Genomic DNA, 12357 nt, shown 5'->3' on the forward strand with positions numbered 1-12357 from the left:
CACATTACAGACTCACACCACACACTGACACTAAAAGGGAAAAAAATATATACTTTCCTTTATGACATAAATTAATCTTGACAACAAAAAAATATATATAAACATACACTTAAAAGAAAAAGTATAAGTAAAGGGGAAAAAAACATTTGCATGGACATACTACATAATTATAATTTCATTGTGGAACATCGCCTAAACACTTTGATTGGCTTAGTTCAGGAATAAATTGATCTCATGAATAAACAGTTTTCACTCGATTTGCTCTTTCAATATGAATAAATGGCGGAATATAATTCGAAACCCTAGACGAAATACCCCATGCAGTCAATTTATCTTCCATTGCAAAAAACTTTTTTCTAGCAACACGAATAGAGTTAGGTGCTTCATCACTCCAATGAATATTAATGTGATTAGCTACTGACTTGCCTTTCAGCCCTTTATCTCTTTTTAATATATCTACCTTAGCATCAGATGACCAAATACCTCCTTAAAGAATTTTTTGCCATTCTTTATCATCACAATAGAAAACTCTGGCACTTATAACATCTGCAGACTGTCCTCACCAATTCAAAAAAATGAATTTAGCATCACTTTTGCTTTCACACGGAACATTTCCACATAATTAGGTCGCTGTCATTAAATCTATATTCAAGAGACATTAAGCGGTTTGATAAATTAGAGATAGAATCTTTTAAGAAACGAGCTTCTTCCGAGACAACACAGAGCTGTTTCTGGAGTTCATTAACTTTGCTTTTCACGCCGGTAACTTCAATATCAACACAGTTAACGTTTGCGTTTAAATTTGTATGTCCAGATTCCACAGTTGAAATACGGCATTCCGAAATTTCAATTTACCATCAATTGACTCCAAACCCTTGTTATTATCTTTTACAATTTCTAACGTCTGAGTGAAATTATCAGCCAAAGATTTTCAAGATAACTCGTCTTTAGTTTTCGAAAACACTGAATTTAAACCACTTGACGCATCCAAATTATCAAACATGGAGTGGTTTGATAGGCCATCATCTCTTAATGCACTTTCATTTCTTTTGTGCTTTTTTTCCCTATGTTTATGATAAAATTATACTAAATGGTCTTACCGAAAAAAAGTATCGAATTATTATCCATGCCATTGCCTACATTCAATGCATTAGTCCCCAATAGAGAGCATGGCTAACACCGCTATTTAGCACAAAGATAAATCCAGGAACTCAGAAACTATAGGCCAAGAAAACCGAGTATAATCGCATGAGAAACTATAGGCCAAAACAACCAAGATTGATCACATCAAAAATGCATCCATAATCATAATTCTTAATTCATGGACATAAAAAAGCTATTGATCCTTTTCTATTTTCCCTTCTTTGTTCAGTTCTTTTTCCTTATCTCTCCTTTCCATGCAAATGATAAACCATAGGGAAGTTACTCATCTTGAACACTATAATTCATTTCATTACACTTTTTATATAGGTATCCGGATTATGCTGTTACTCGTTCGGAGTCAAATTCATGTAGTATATCCAATAATTTATTATCTTTTGACACTAAATGATGTTTATGAGGGGGCTATTTAAATCCTCTCTTACAGAAGATGCCTAGTAGATACTCCGAATTGATGACCAAATTTATGATGAACTATGTCTTAGCCAAATATACTAATTCGATTATGTTAGTCGGGCTAACAAGAAACCGGTTTTTCTAACTGATAACTTTGAGTATACAAATAGGTGTTCACGGAATAAATGCTATCTCAGAACTGAACATAATGGACAACACTTCAATATAATAGAAAGTTCGGGACTCGATACACTTATCACCAGCAGTTTAATCACAGGAGTACGGCCGGTACTCTGGCACTTCTGTACCGTTCTCGCTTCTGTGAAGTTAGAAAACTCGACGATTAACTTTCTAATTTTCGACTAAAAACAGTTTAATATTAAAATGGTTATAAGAAACTTGTAGACTAAACATTGTTATATAAATTTAAAACATAAAATTAAAATAAATGTTTTCAGATTGTTTCTCAGGACACTGTGGGATATTTGTTGGAGTATTTTATAGTACACATGTTACCTCTGACCAGAGGGCTGGGCTTCTTTGTCCTCTTTTTTTTCGGCCTTGTTTTGTTTTATCAAGGTGTTTTCGTAGTCATCTTTTATTATTTGGTACATTTCTTCCATAATTTTGGCTATATCCTCCGCACTTTTGACAAGATTCGTGTTTACATTTCTGCATTTGCGTTTTTTGGCGATTTTGACCAATTCTGCCAAATAGCTCTTTGCCAATTCTTTAGCCTTAAATGCTCATTGGACCCTCGTCCTTATTGCCTGAATTTCGTTCATCTTATTTGACACTTCTGGGCTCTTCATTTTTTTATATTGTTGGTATTCAGTTTTTAACTGGGGTCCCTTTTTTTCTTCAGGTGAGGTACAATATCCACTTTCAATAATTGGTCCTTCCAGTGACCACTAACTTTTTTAAAAACTGATAGCATGCTTCTTGATATTGGGGCATTCTAATATACTGTCCAGCTCTAGAAAATGCCGAAATCTGTTGCTTTTCCTGTTTTGGGCTCTGTAGTGTAATGAAATATTTATATTGAAGCACCCATAACCAGTTTCTTTAACTGTATTAAACTGTTTTTAACTGTTTAAATGGAGTCTTAGATACAGTCCTTAATGGATCAGGAAACTCGATTAATCTAAACACCACTCGAGCAATGATAAATATAAGTAATGATGGACTTTAGAGCCCATCAACTGCAAAGACGGGACATTGGGTTTGCATCTTTCAAACAGCAAAGAATATTAAATTTTTTGATCCTCTTGGTTTACCGTATATGGTCTATGCGCTTCACATCAAAAAGTTTATTGAGAAAAGGGGAAAATTTGCTATTCAAAAGCGAGTGCAAGCGCAAGATTTGTCAACCAAAAGCTGTGGCTTTTATGCACTATTATATTTTATTTTTCGATGTTGCGGGTATGCAGGTACCGCAGGAGAACTTCAGATAAAACACCATTGGTACCTCTAAAGGCAACGTGAAGATCACTTTCAGCAATAATGGTATCAACTTTATCAAGACCTATGTCTGCATAAAAGTCGGTGTAAGGGTATAGACAAAGAAGGTGAAAAGCAGTCTTTAACGGTCTGTTCTGGGTTTTATGAAGAGAGTGAAGTATAGATTTGTTGGTATTTCCCCAAACTGAGGAGCAATAAGAAGGGTAAGGAAACTAAAAAAAAAGCTAAATTTAGCATAGTATCAGGGGACAAAAGTGAGTAGGCACGTCTTTGCATTGGAGTATGCTTTAAAAGGACTGAACACGTGTGTGCTATATGGACTTTAAATATAAAAAAAGAATCAATGAACACTCCTAGGACCTTAACTGTAGTAACCAGGGGGATTTCATTCTCACCATAAAACAAAACGGATCATATCGCTGTGGTCCAACATAAGATATGGGATTTTGAACCTCGTAACCACAATTTGTTTACTGTTAAGTACCATGCCATTAAACAAACACCATTTTAACATTATCAAGAAAAGTCTGAACTTTTCAGACTGCAAAACTAATATCGGGGTCTACAATGAAGACGTTAGTCTCATCATCGAATAATACAGGGTGAGAAAAAGTATCAAGACCATCCACTAGATCATTAATATAAACAAGAAATAATAGAGGACCTAACATCGAACCTTGGGGAACTCCCTTAAAAACTGGTAAAGGTGGAAAATTTGTAGAATTAATGGACACATACTGGTATCTTCCTGAAAGTAAAGATTTGAACCAATAAAGGGGAACACCATGCACTCATAAACTAGTCAATTTATGTGGCAATAGAGAATGGTCAAAAGCCTTTAGAAAATCTAAAAATAGGCCAAGCATACACAATCCTTCATCCAGATTAGTACGCACAATTTCAGTGGTGTCAGTTAGTGGATGTAAAGTAGAAAACGTTGACCGAAAGACATAATAGTGAGAAAGTATTAAATGCTTTCCTTTAGCATTGTTGGTGCTAAATTGGAAAGAAGAATGTCTTTTATGTGTAACTATTTCCAGGATCTTCGAAAAAACACTAAGGAAAGAAATAGGCCAATAGTTAGATATAACAGATACATCTCCTTCCTTATGAAGTGGGATAACTTTAGCTACTTTAAATATATCAGGAAGTGCACTGGAGAAGAAAGACAGATTTGTGAGATGCTCAGGTGCAATAGAGATAAACTTTTATATCTTTTTAACAACATCATTACTTAGGCCAAAATGATCAACTGAGCTAGAATTAGGAAGAAGCGAAATAACATTTGGAGTTTTTATTTCACTACAAGGAGTGAGAAAAAAAGATGATCCGGAATTGGGGATGTTACATACAACATGGTAATCAGGAATGTCTACTGAAGCCAATGTAGCAAAGTAGGTGATGAATTTGCTCGCTTCTGATTCATTGTTGATTGGTGAGGTGTATGCGTTTTTATAATGAGATAGAGATCGTGGTGACTTTCTGCGGGAAAATACTTCACTAATGTCTGAGCAGACCTTGCGTAAGTTGCCTTTGCATTCATCAATCCTATTCGCAATATATATTTTTTTTGCATTTCTCATGGCAGACGTGAGGACATTTTTATATGACTTATACTTTGCTAAATTATCAAGGGACTTGCTATTACAAGCATTTCTAAATGATGACACTTTCTTATATGTACACCTAACCGGATTTACTTTCATCCACGGGCGTTTAAGGGTCAGACATTTTCCCTTTTTCTTACTGGGAAGCTCTTATCCACTAATACTTCCATACGCTTTGTGAACATTTCGCTAGCAATATTAACATCTTTGTCGCTAAGTAGTCTCAACAAATCATTCACCTGAAGGCACGAGATTAATTTAGAGACATTTGTATACCATAATGTCTGCTTAGTGACTCACACTGCTTATCCACATTCTGCTTTACAGCAGATATAGATATAGAAAGAAAAATGGGAGCCTGAAACTTGATATCTTAATTTTAAAAGTGCTCTAGCCTAAAAACTGAGTAAACCATAACTTTTTTTCATTTCTGAATGTCTTTTGATTTTTACATCTTAATTATTAAGGGCTCTACCTAGAAAGGGCCTCACTACATAATCTTCCAGCAGAAAGGCTCTATCCCCTAGGAAAAACTGTGAAAACACAGTGTCAGTTACAGTGATTTTTTTCAGAGGAGAAATATTCATAGCATCTCCAATATCGAAGTGATTTTCAAATTTGGACCGAGAAAAAAACTAAATACCCCATAAATCAAAACTTGATACTTGAATAACATGTTTGCAAGTAGAATAGAACTAAAATTCTTCACTTAGTGATAATATTACGAACCAGAGTAGTTAAGTCATTAAAAAATGATGTGCATGCTCTATAGCACCAATTGTAACATATAGACCAGCCCCCTCCCCTCTATAAAATTCAGGGCCAAATCTCGCATCCACACCCCCGTAGAAATCCTCAAATATAGGACCAAATCTCTCATCCATACTCTTCTAGAAACTCTTAAGTTCAGGACTAAATTTCTCAGTCATACCCCTTTAGTAAATTTCAATTAGAAAAAGATTTGAATAAAATCATTTAGAATTTAGCACTAAGTCAATACTTTGGACTACGTGCATTTAGACACAACTTAAAGGTTATTTAACAAGTTAACTAACTGGTTATTTTGAACTCTGGGTTTCTTCAACTCAAAACCAGAAGGGAAATCCTTGCCATGAAAATAACTTTTGGGTGCGGGACTAGTCACATGATTGGATAATACCAATACTAGCGAAGGTCAACCGCCACAGGTCACCAAGCCTGTCCGGGGATGTCTGGTTTGAGAAATCGCGTGGGATATATCAGCCCAACGCAAGGAGTGAGTAGTCAGTTTTCAGGAGAGATTTGAATAGTCAAGATCAATTGTTCATGCTCACCTTTTCATGCCATAAGTCATTGAAGCTATTTTGTCCAAAGTTGTATATTGTAAGTAAATAAACCTTATTGTATTTAATTATCTTCTGTCTATGTACTAGGGCATCAGGTAGAGTTCCTCTAGCCTTCATGTAAGGTCCCAAGGGAATCTATATTTGTTTCAGGAGACCTCGAACAACACTGAGATGGTTCTGTCTCCCAGGTTATTGGGGATTATATATATAGCTGTTTTATTCTATTAATAATTTAGCTCCCATATCCCATATCCACATTAAGCTATTAAGACTTAGAAAAGTCCCAAGCACCTCAACGCAAATCCCCCTGAAGATAAATCTCACTCCAAACACATTAAACAACAAAACCACCCCGTAACATTTTTTTTTCACACAGAGTAAATACGTTTTATTCTATCATAAACTTCAACATCTCAAACTGGTAAATTCCTATTTTCCCTTTTCAGGAAGAATAGGTTCAGCATTCATTCTTCCATCTCTCAACATCAACAGCATTCCTTCTATCCATCTGTTAAGTTCGATCAGAATAATGAGGAAACGGTCCCAATATGGGAAGAATGGAACAACATTCATTGTTCCATCTCTCAACATCAACAGCATTCTCTCTATCCATCTGTTAGCTGCGATCAGATTAACGAGGGAACAGTCGGTTGTACGGTCTATCCAATTTCTAACAACTCTCAAACATTTCGAAGTCCTTAAAGACTTATTGAACCAATACTTTTGAAGCCATACTGGTAAAAAAAAACTGCTGGTAAAAGAATGACCCACTCCAATTTCACAATGTATTTTGAAATGGAAAAACAAGTGGGGGGCACAACCAGATGAGTAACCTTGGGATGAAAGAATCGACACCAATGACAAGTATGCATGGAATGATTGTGTAACTGTTTACGATTTTTTTTGCAAAAAAAAGGTCTTCCAGACAAAAATCAACTGGTTAGCCGTCCCCATGGCTAATATTAGCTGATGAGGTGTCCCATTATAGTTAAATAATCCACAGTATATAAAATGGCACTGTTGGTGGGGGCGGCTGAATTGGAGAGATGCCATACAATGTAAACAGGATACGAATGATAATCCACATAGTTCCATAATTGCAAACCTCGTCATTAGGAAGTAGCTTCGTCATCAGCAAACCTTTCAATGTTCCCTGAAACCATCTGCTCCAAGAAGGACCAATTCTCATTTCAATATTGAAGGTCACAACACCATGTATTTTTCTTTGTCTTTTTATCATGGAATTCCTGCAATCACCACAAGGAAAAAACTGATGTACAGTTGAAGATGGTAACCTTCTTGGAGCATAAATGTTTTCTTTGTCTCGTCAAATTTTAAAATTTCGATTGTCAAAGATTTTTCTTCAATGCAACCTTTGACTTGCATCATCACAAACTGTCGGAAACACCTTGTAGTCAAAATTTCGGCATGACAGTCTAAGTTTTTTTTTAAAGACACTTGAGATTAGGCCGAATGAACATTGATTAACGCCACACATGATTGACTACCAGCAAACCTTAGCATTCTTTCAGTGTTCCCTGAAACTGCTTTGGCAATTGGAAAATTAGGAGCTAGTTGAAATAATATCAAATTGCTCTTTCCTCAGCCAATCAAGAGTGAACGGCGTATTGCTAAGGGTACTCGTACCTACACCGAATCTTTATTTATCAATGGAGAAGTTCTTTCAAAACTTGCTTTAGCATTTGTAAAAAGTGTTACTACCACTGGGTCATGTACACATTTTCCACATAAATTTTAAATGTTTTGACTCATCTTTTTTATGTAAAGCAAATGGAATTCCGCCCTTCAATTTATCCTTTGATGCCTAAAGCTTGAAACCTTGATATAGCCTACCTTTTTTTCTCTCTCCAGCGCTAGCGGAACACTGGGACATCGTAGATGAGGGTGTGAAGGAATTGAGCACTGGCTATAATGCCATCCACAAGTCTGTCATTTGGGAGCAGGGGAAGTGCATTGCCCCCTGAATTTAGATAAGTTTCTTATTTTAAAGTTTAATTTTTCATTATGATGTAATTTTAATGATCAATTCTTCTAAAATGCTAAAGTTCAAGAAAGAAAAATAATGAAAGTATATTTTCTTTTTAGGTGCTCAAAATTCTTTACAGAATTGCAGTAGAAAACTGCAATAATAAGAAAAGGATTTAGATTTTTTTAATCTGCAAATTCTCAGCGATACCAAGAGTAATTTACCGTTAGAACTCTTTATGTGACAAAATTTCAAATTGTTTTAGGGTAAAGTTTAAGAGAAGTAAAGTTTAAGCTAAGTAAAATCTATGTTTATTGCCCTATAATGAAAGAAAAAAATGTTCACTTCTTTAGCTTCTTTGCTAAAGCTGGACAAAACCCTTTTTTAAGGTCTACTGTATATTTTAAATCCTGAAAATGAACGAAACTAAATTGAAAAATTAAGTCTTTATGAAAATAAAGAACTAAGTTGGAACTTAAAATGAACAAAAATTGTTGTTTTACAATTTATGCAACACATACGTGACAAACAGGGCTTGCTCGAATTTTATTGATATAAAATTATTGATTTCATGGTCAAGATAAGTCTACTGAGAGCCCCAGGGCTTTTCGAAAAGGGAGGGACCGGGGCATCGCTGTCCCAGGCTCTAAGGCTGAGGGGCAACACGGGTGAGTCTTTTTTTCAATTTCCTTCTGAGTTGGAAAGGGGGCGCCGTAATTAATTTTGCCCATTGCACCACCCATTCTAGGAATGACCCTGAAGAGCCTTGTAAGTTAGTCTTTAATTTTCAGCAGGCTACCCTAACCGTAAAATGTCAAGAATAAAAGGAAGTTTTGTTGGTAAAGAAGTTAAAACTTGTAACTTTAGTTTGGCTTCTCATCACCTAGTCAATAGTCTTTGATCTAAGCAAGCTTAAGTAATAATTGCAGCTCTAAGGAATTTTTTACACTGATTTATTACAAGCTCCATGATAAATGACGCCTGAATTTTGTACAATGGACAGGGCAGTAACTTGCTATTTCTTTTTTTTTTAATTTTGGTGAGAAAATTCTTGAAGAAATATTTACATAAATGGGAGGAACCTTGAAATTAATGGAATCTAAAATACTGAGATATTACTTGAAATTAATGATATAATTATCTGAGAATTAGTAAGATAAATTCAACGTTTGGATAATGAAAATATTAGAGGTTTGATCTACAAACAGAATTTTCATTTGCATTAAAAACTCCAAATAAAACTATTAAAACCAAATTAAAATTATTCTACAAAGGATGAAGTACCTCAGCAACAAAGTGTGCCACCAGCCACTTTTTCTGAAGTACAACAAGCACATAGTCTCCCACCTCTATATCAGCATTTTGCAAGCTGCCAATGCCTTGCATTGTAAGACTATTCGCTTTCAAAATATTCCGATTCGTCCCTTCCTCTGAACTGCTATCGGACATGTAAGAGATAACTTTTCGTGCTTTTGCTAAAACTCTAAGTGGGTAATCAGCAGGATCACTAGATGAGCTCATTTTCTTACTTCCTGCATTCGCTATTCCCAGTTCGCATTTGCTGTTTCCTTCTTGTTTATTTCGCTCTTTTTCTTTTTCTTCTCCCTTTCAATCATGATTTTTGATAGGAGTATCAGTTAACACAGTCGACTTAACTTTTTTGCGACCCTTCCCTTAGGCATTTTTCCTAGGAGGAGCTTTGGGATTGCGACGAATTTCTTCAAGAGTTAACAGAGTAGCACTTTCACTACTAAAATCGACAGAGAACATTGAAACATCTTGAGCAAAGGATTAAGAAATTCTGTCTTCCTGCGCAGGATCAGCAGAAAGAGTTGCTGAATCATTTCGAAAAGGGTCATCTCTGTCTGTCACGTGGGCTGCCAAAAAAGAATCTTTGGAAAACACTTCCGGGTTGAAAGGCCAGATCCCTGTCTTCAGGATACCACTCTTGATATTTATGGGATGAAATGCTTTAGGGAAAGCAGTTCCTACAATCTGAGCAATGGTGTAAATACCAATTACTTTTCCAGGATTGTTTATCATTCAATAGTCGCAGGCTCTGTTATAAGCTGCTTTGATTGAATAAAAGACCGAAAAATCTAATGGTTGAAGTTTGTTGCTTGGGTGGAAAGCGAAATATGGGAGTTGTGGTTGTCCATAACTAGCAAAATCTTCTTCTCTTTGCTACAACCTGAGAACTTCTTGATGTGGGCCAGAAATGTAACAAGTATTTCTGAAGAGGTCCAGCCACTGGGATTTGCTCTGCCAATCAACCCATTTGGGGCTCCAGTGAGCATAATTGGCCTGAAATTAACCCGTGGGACCACCAGCCTAGGGGGGGGGGGGGGGTGAAAGTCCCGAGTGCATTGACTGCAGTGAGGAATGTTATCAGAGGCCCACGTTCAGCAGAGGTAGTCTGTCCTACCTGTTTAGCTCCCTTACTTGCGAAAACTTAGGAAGGAACGTGAACTGTTGTAACACCGGTCTCATCCATGTTCCTAATTTCCTGTGGCTCAAAGGTGTTCTTCTGGTAAAATGATCTCAATTTATGAAAAAACTCCATCACAGTCTGCTTATTAAAACTGGTAGCCCTTGCTAGGCTGGTAGCCTGATGCTTTCTAAGGGAAATCTCAATGATTCGTTCTCTGAAGCAAGCTTCCAGCAAGCTTGTTTTCCTTCCATGTTTCGGGCACCCTTTCACCAATAGAGGAAGCAAACTCAAAAGCTAGCCTCCTTGCTTGCCGTTTTTTCATACCCTGATGCATCTTGGATGCTGTTACTGGGTACTTTCTGAGCAAGCGTCCTTGTTCTCTGTTGAATATCCTGTTGTTTTTTCTATAGTCTGGGCAGAAATCATCTTCATCCTTGTTGTGGTTCTTCAGATACCGTAAGAGAGTAAAATGACTAATACCATACGAGCAAGCTGTTTCTCGTAGTTCCGCTCCTTTAACAAATTTCAGGACAGCCTTCTTCATCACACTTGCAGGAGTCGAGCCTTTAATGGTTTTCCTTGTAGGATTTCTCATCATAGAATCTACAATTATAATATGATATAAATTCTTCAATTGTCTAAAAAAAACATAATTAAGAAGAGTAAGTAAAAGGTAAGCTTATAGGCCTATATGCCTATCAAACAGTTTTTGGTAACAAATTGTAGTAAGGAGCGAACCAGCTCAATAGTAAAACTCTTAAAAAATAGAATTTTAATACACATAGTTAAATCAAAAGAATCGCATTTTAATGCTGATTTTAAATATATAAGGTATTATTAAGTTTAGTCTTACCCATCAAAAGCTACGAGTCTGAGAAAACTTCCCTATTTTAGAAAATAGGGCTAAAAAACCCTAAAAGTCATAGAATCTTAACGAAAATCACACCATCAGATTCAACGCATCAGAGAACCCTAATGTAGGAGTTTCAAGCTCCTATCTACAAAAATGTGGAATTTTGTATTTTTTGCCAGAAGACAGATCACAGATGCGTGTTTATTTGTTTCTTTTTTTCCCAGGGGTGACTGTATCAACTCAGTGGTCCTAGAATGTCGTGAGAGGGATCATTATAACGGAAGTTAAAAGTTCTTGTACCCTTTAAAAAGTGACCGAAAAGATTGGAGGGTATCTAGGCCCCCTCCCTCGCACATTGTTTCCCCAAAGTCACCAGATCAAAATTATTGAGATAGCCATTCTTTTCAACTTAGTCGAAAACCTAATAACTATGTCTTTTGGAACGACTCAATCCCAACAGTCCCCGGGGGAGTGGCTGCAAGTTACAAACTTTGACCATTGTTTACATATATTAATGGTTATTATGGATTGTACATATGTTTTCAGGGGGAATTTTTCGCGTTGGTGTGGGGGTGGGTCAGGGGCAGAGGGTTACATGGGAGGATCTTTCTTTTTTAGGAGTTTGTCTCGAGGGAAGAGAATATCCATGAAGGGGGCGCAGGATTTTCTATCATTATTAAAAAAACAACAATGAGAAAATAAATAATAGGTTTTTCACCTGCAAGTAATGAGCAGCATTAAAACTTAAACGAACATAAAATATTTCATATATAAGGGGGTTTGTCTCCTCCACAATATGTTGCTCTTTACGCTAAAGCGTGGTTTGAGGGTTTAGCCTTACGCTAAACCCTATAGGCAAGTGAGTATTCTCCTGGTCTATGGTGTATTCTCCTGGTGTATTCTCCATCATAACACGTTACTTAAATTCATCGACGTCATTTTTGTGTTCAGCAACGTTCCAAGGATCTGGTTGTGGGTCCTTTTTGGGATACGTAGCAACTACTTCTGGTACTTTTGGCCATTGTTGACTTGGTAGTAACTGAGGGGTCTCTGCTGGCAACATACTAAACGTGATTTTACTCAGGTTTAAACCTCTACTTGCTATCTGTTCATACATACGCTTGTTGCAACGTTCT

The sequence above is a fragment of the Artemia franciscana genome, chromosome 12, assembly GCF_032884065.1.
Source record: "Artemia franciscana chromosome 12, ASM3288406v1, whole genome shotgun sequence".
NCBI classification, from domain to species: Eukaryota; Metazoa; Arthropoda; class Branchiopoda; order Anostraca; family Artemiidae; genus Artemia; species Artemia franciscana.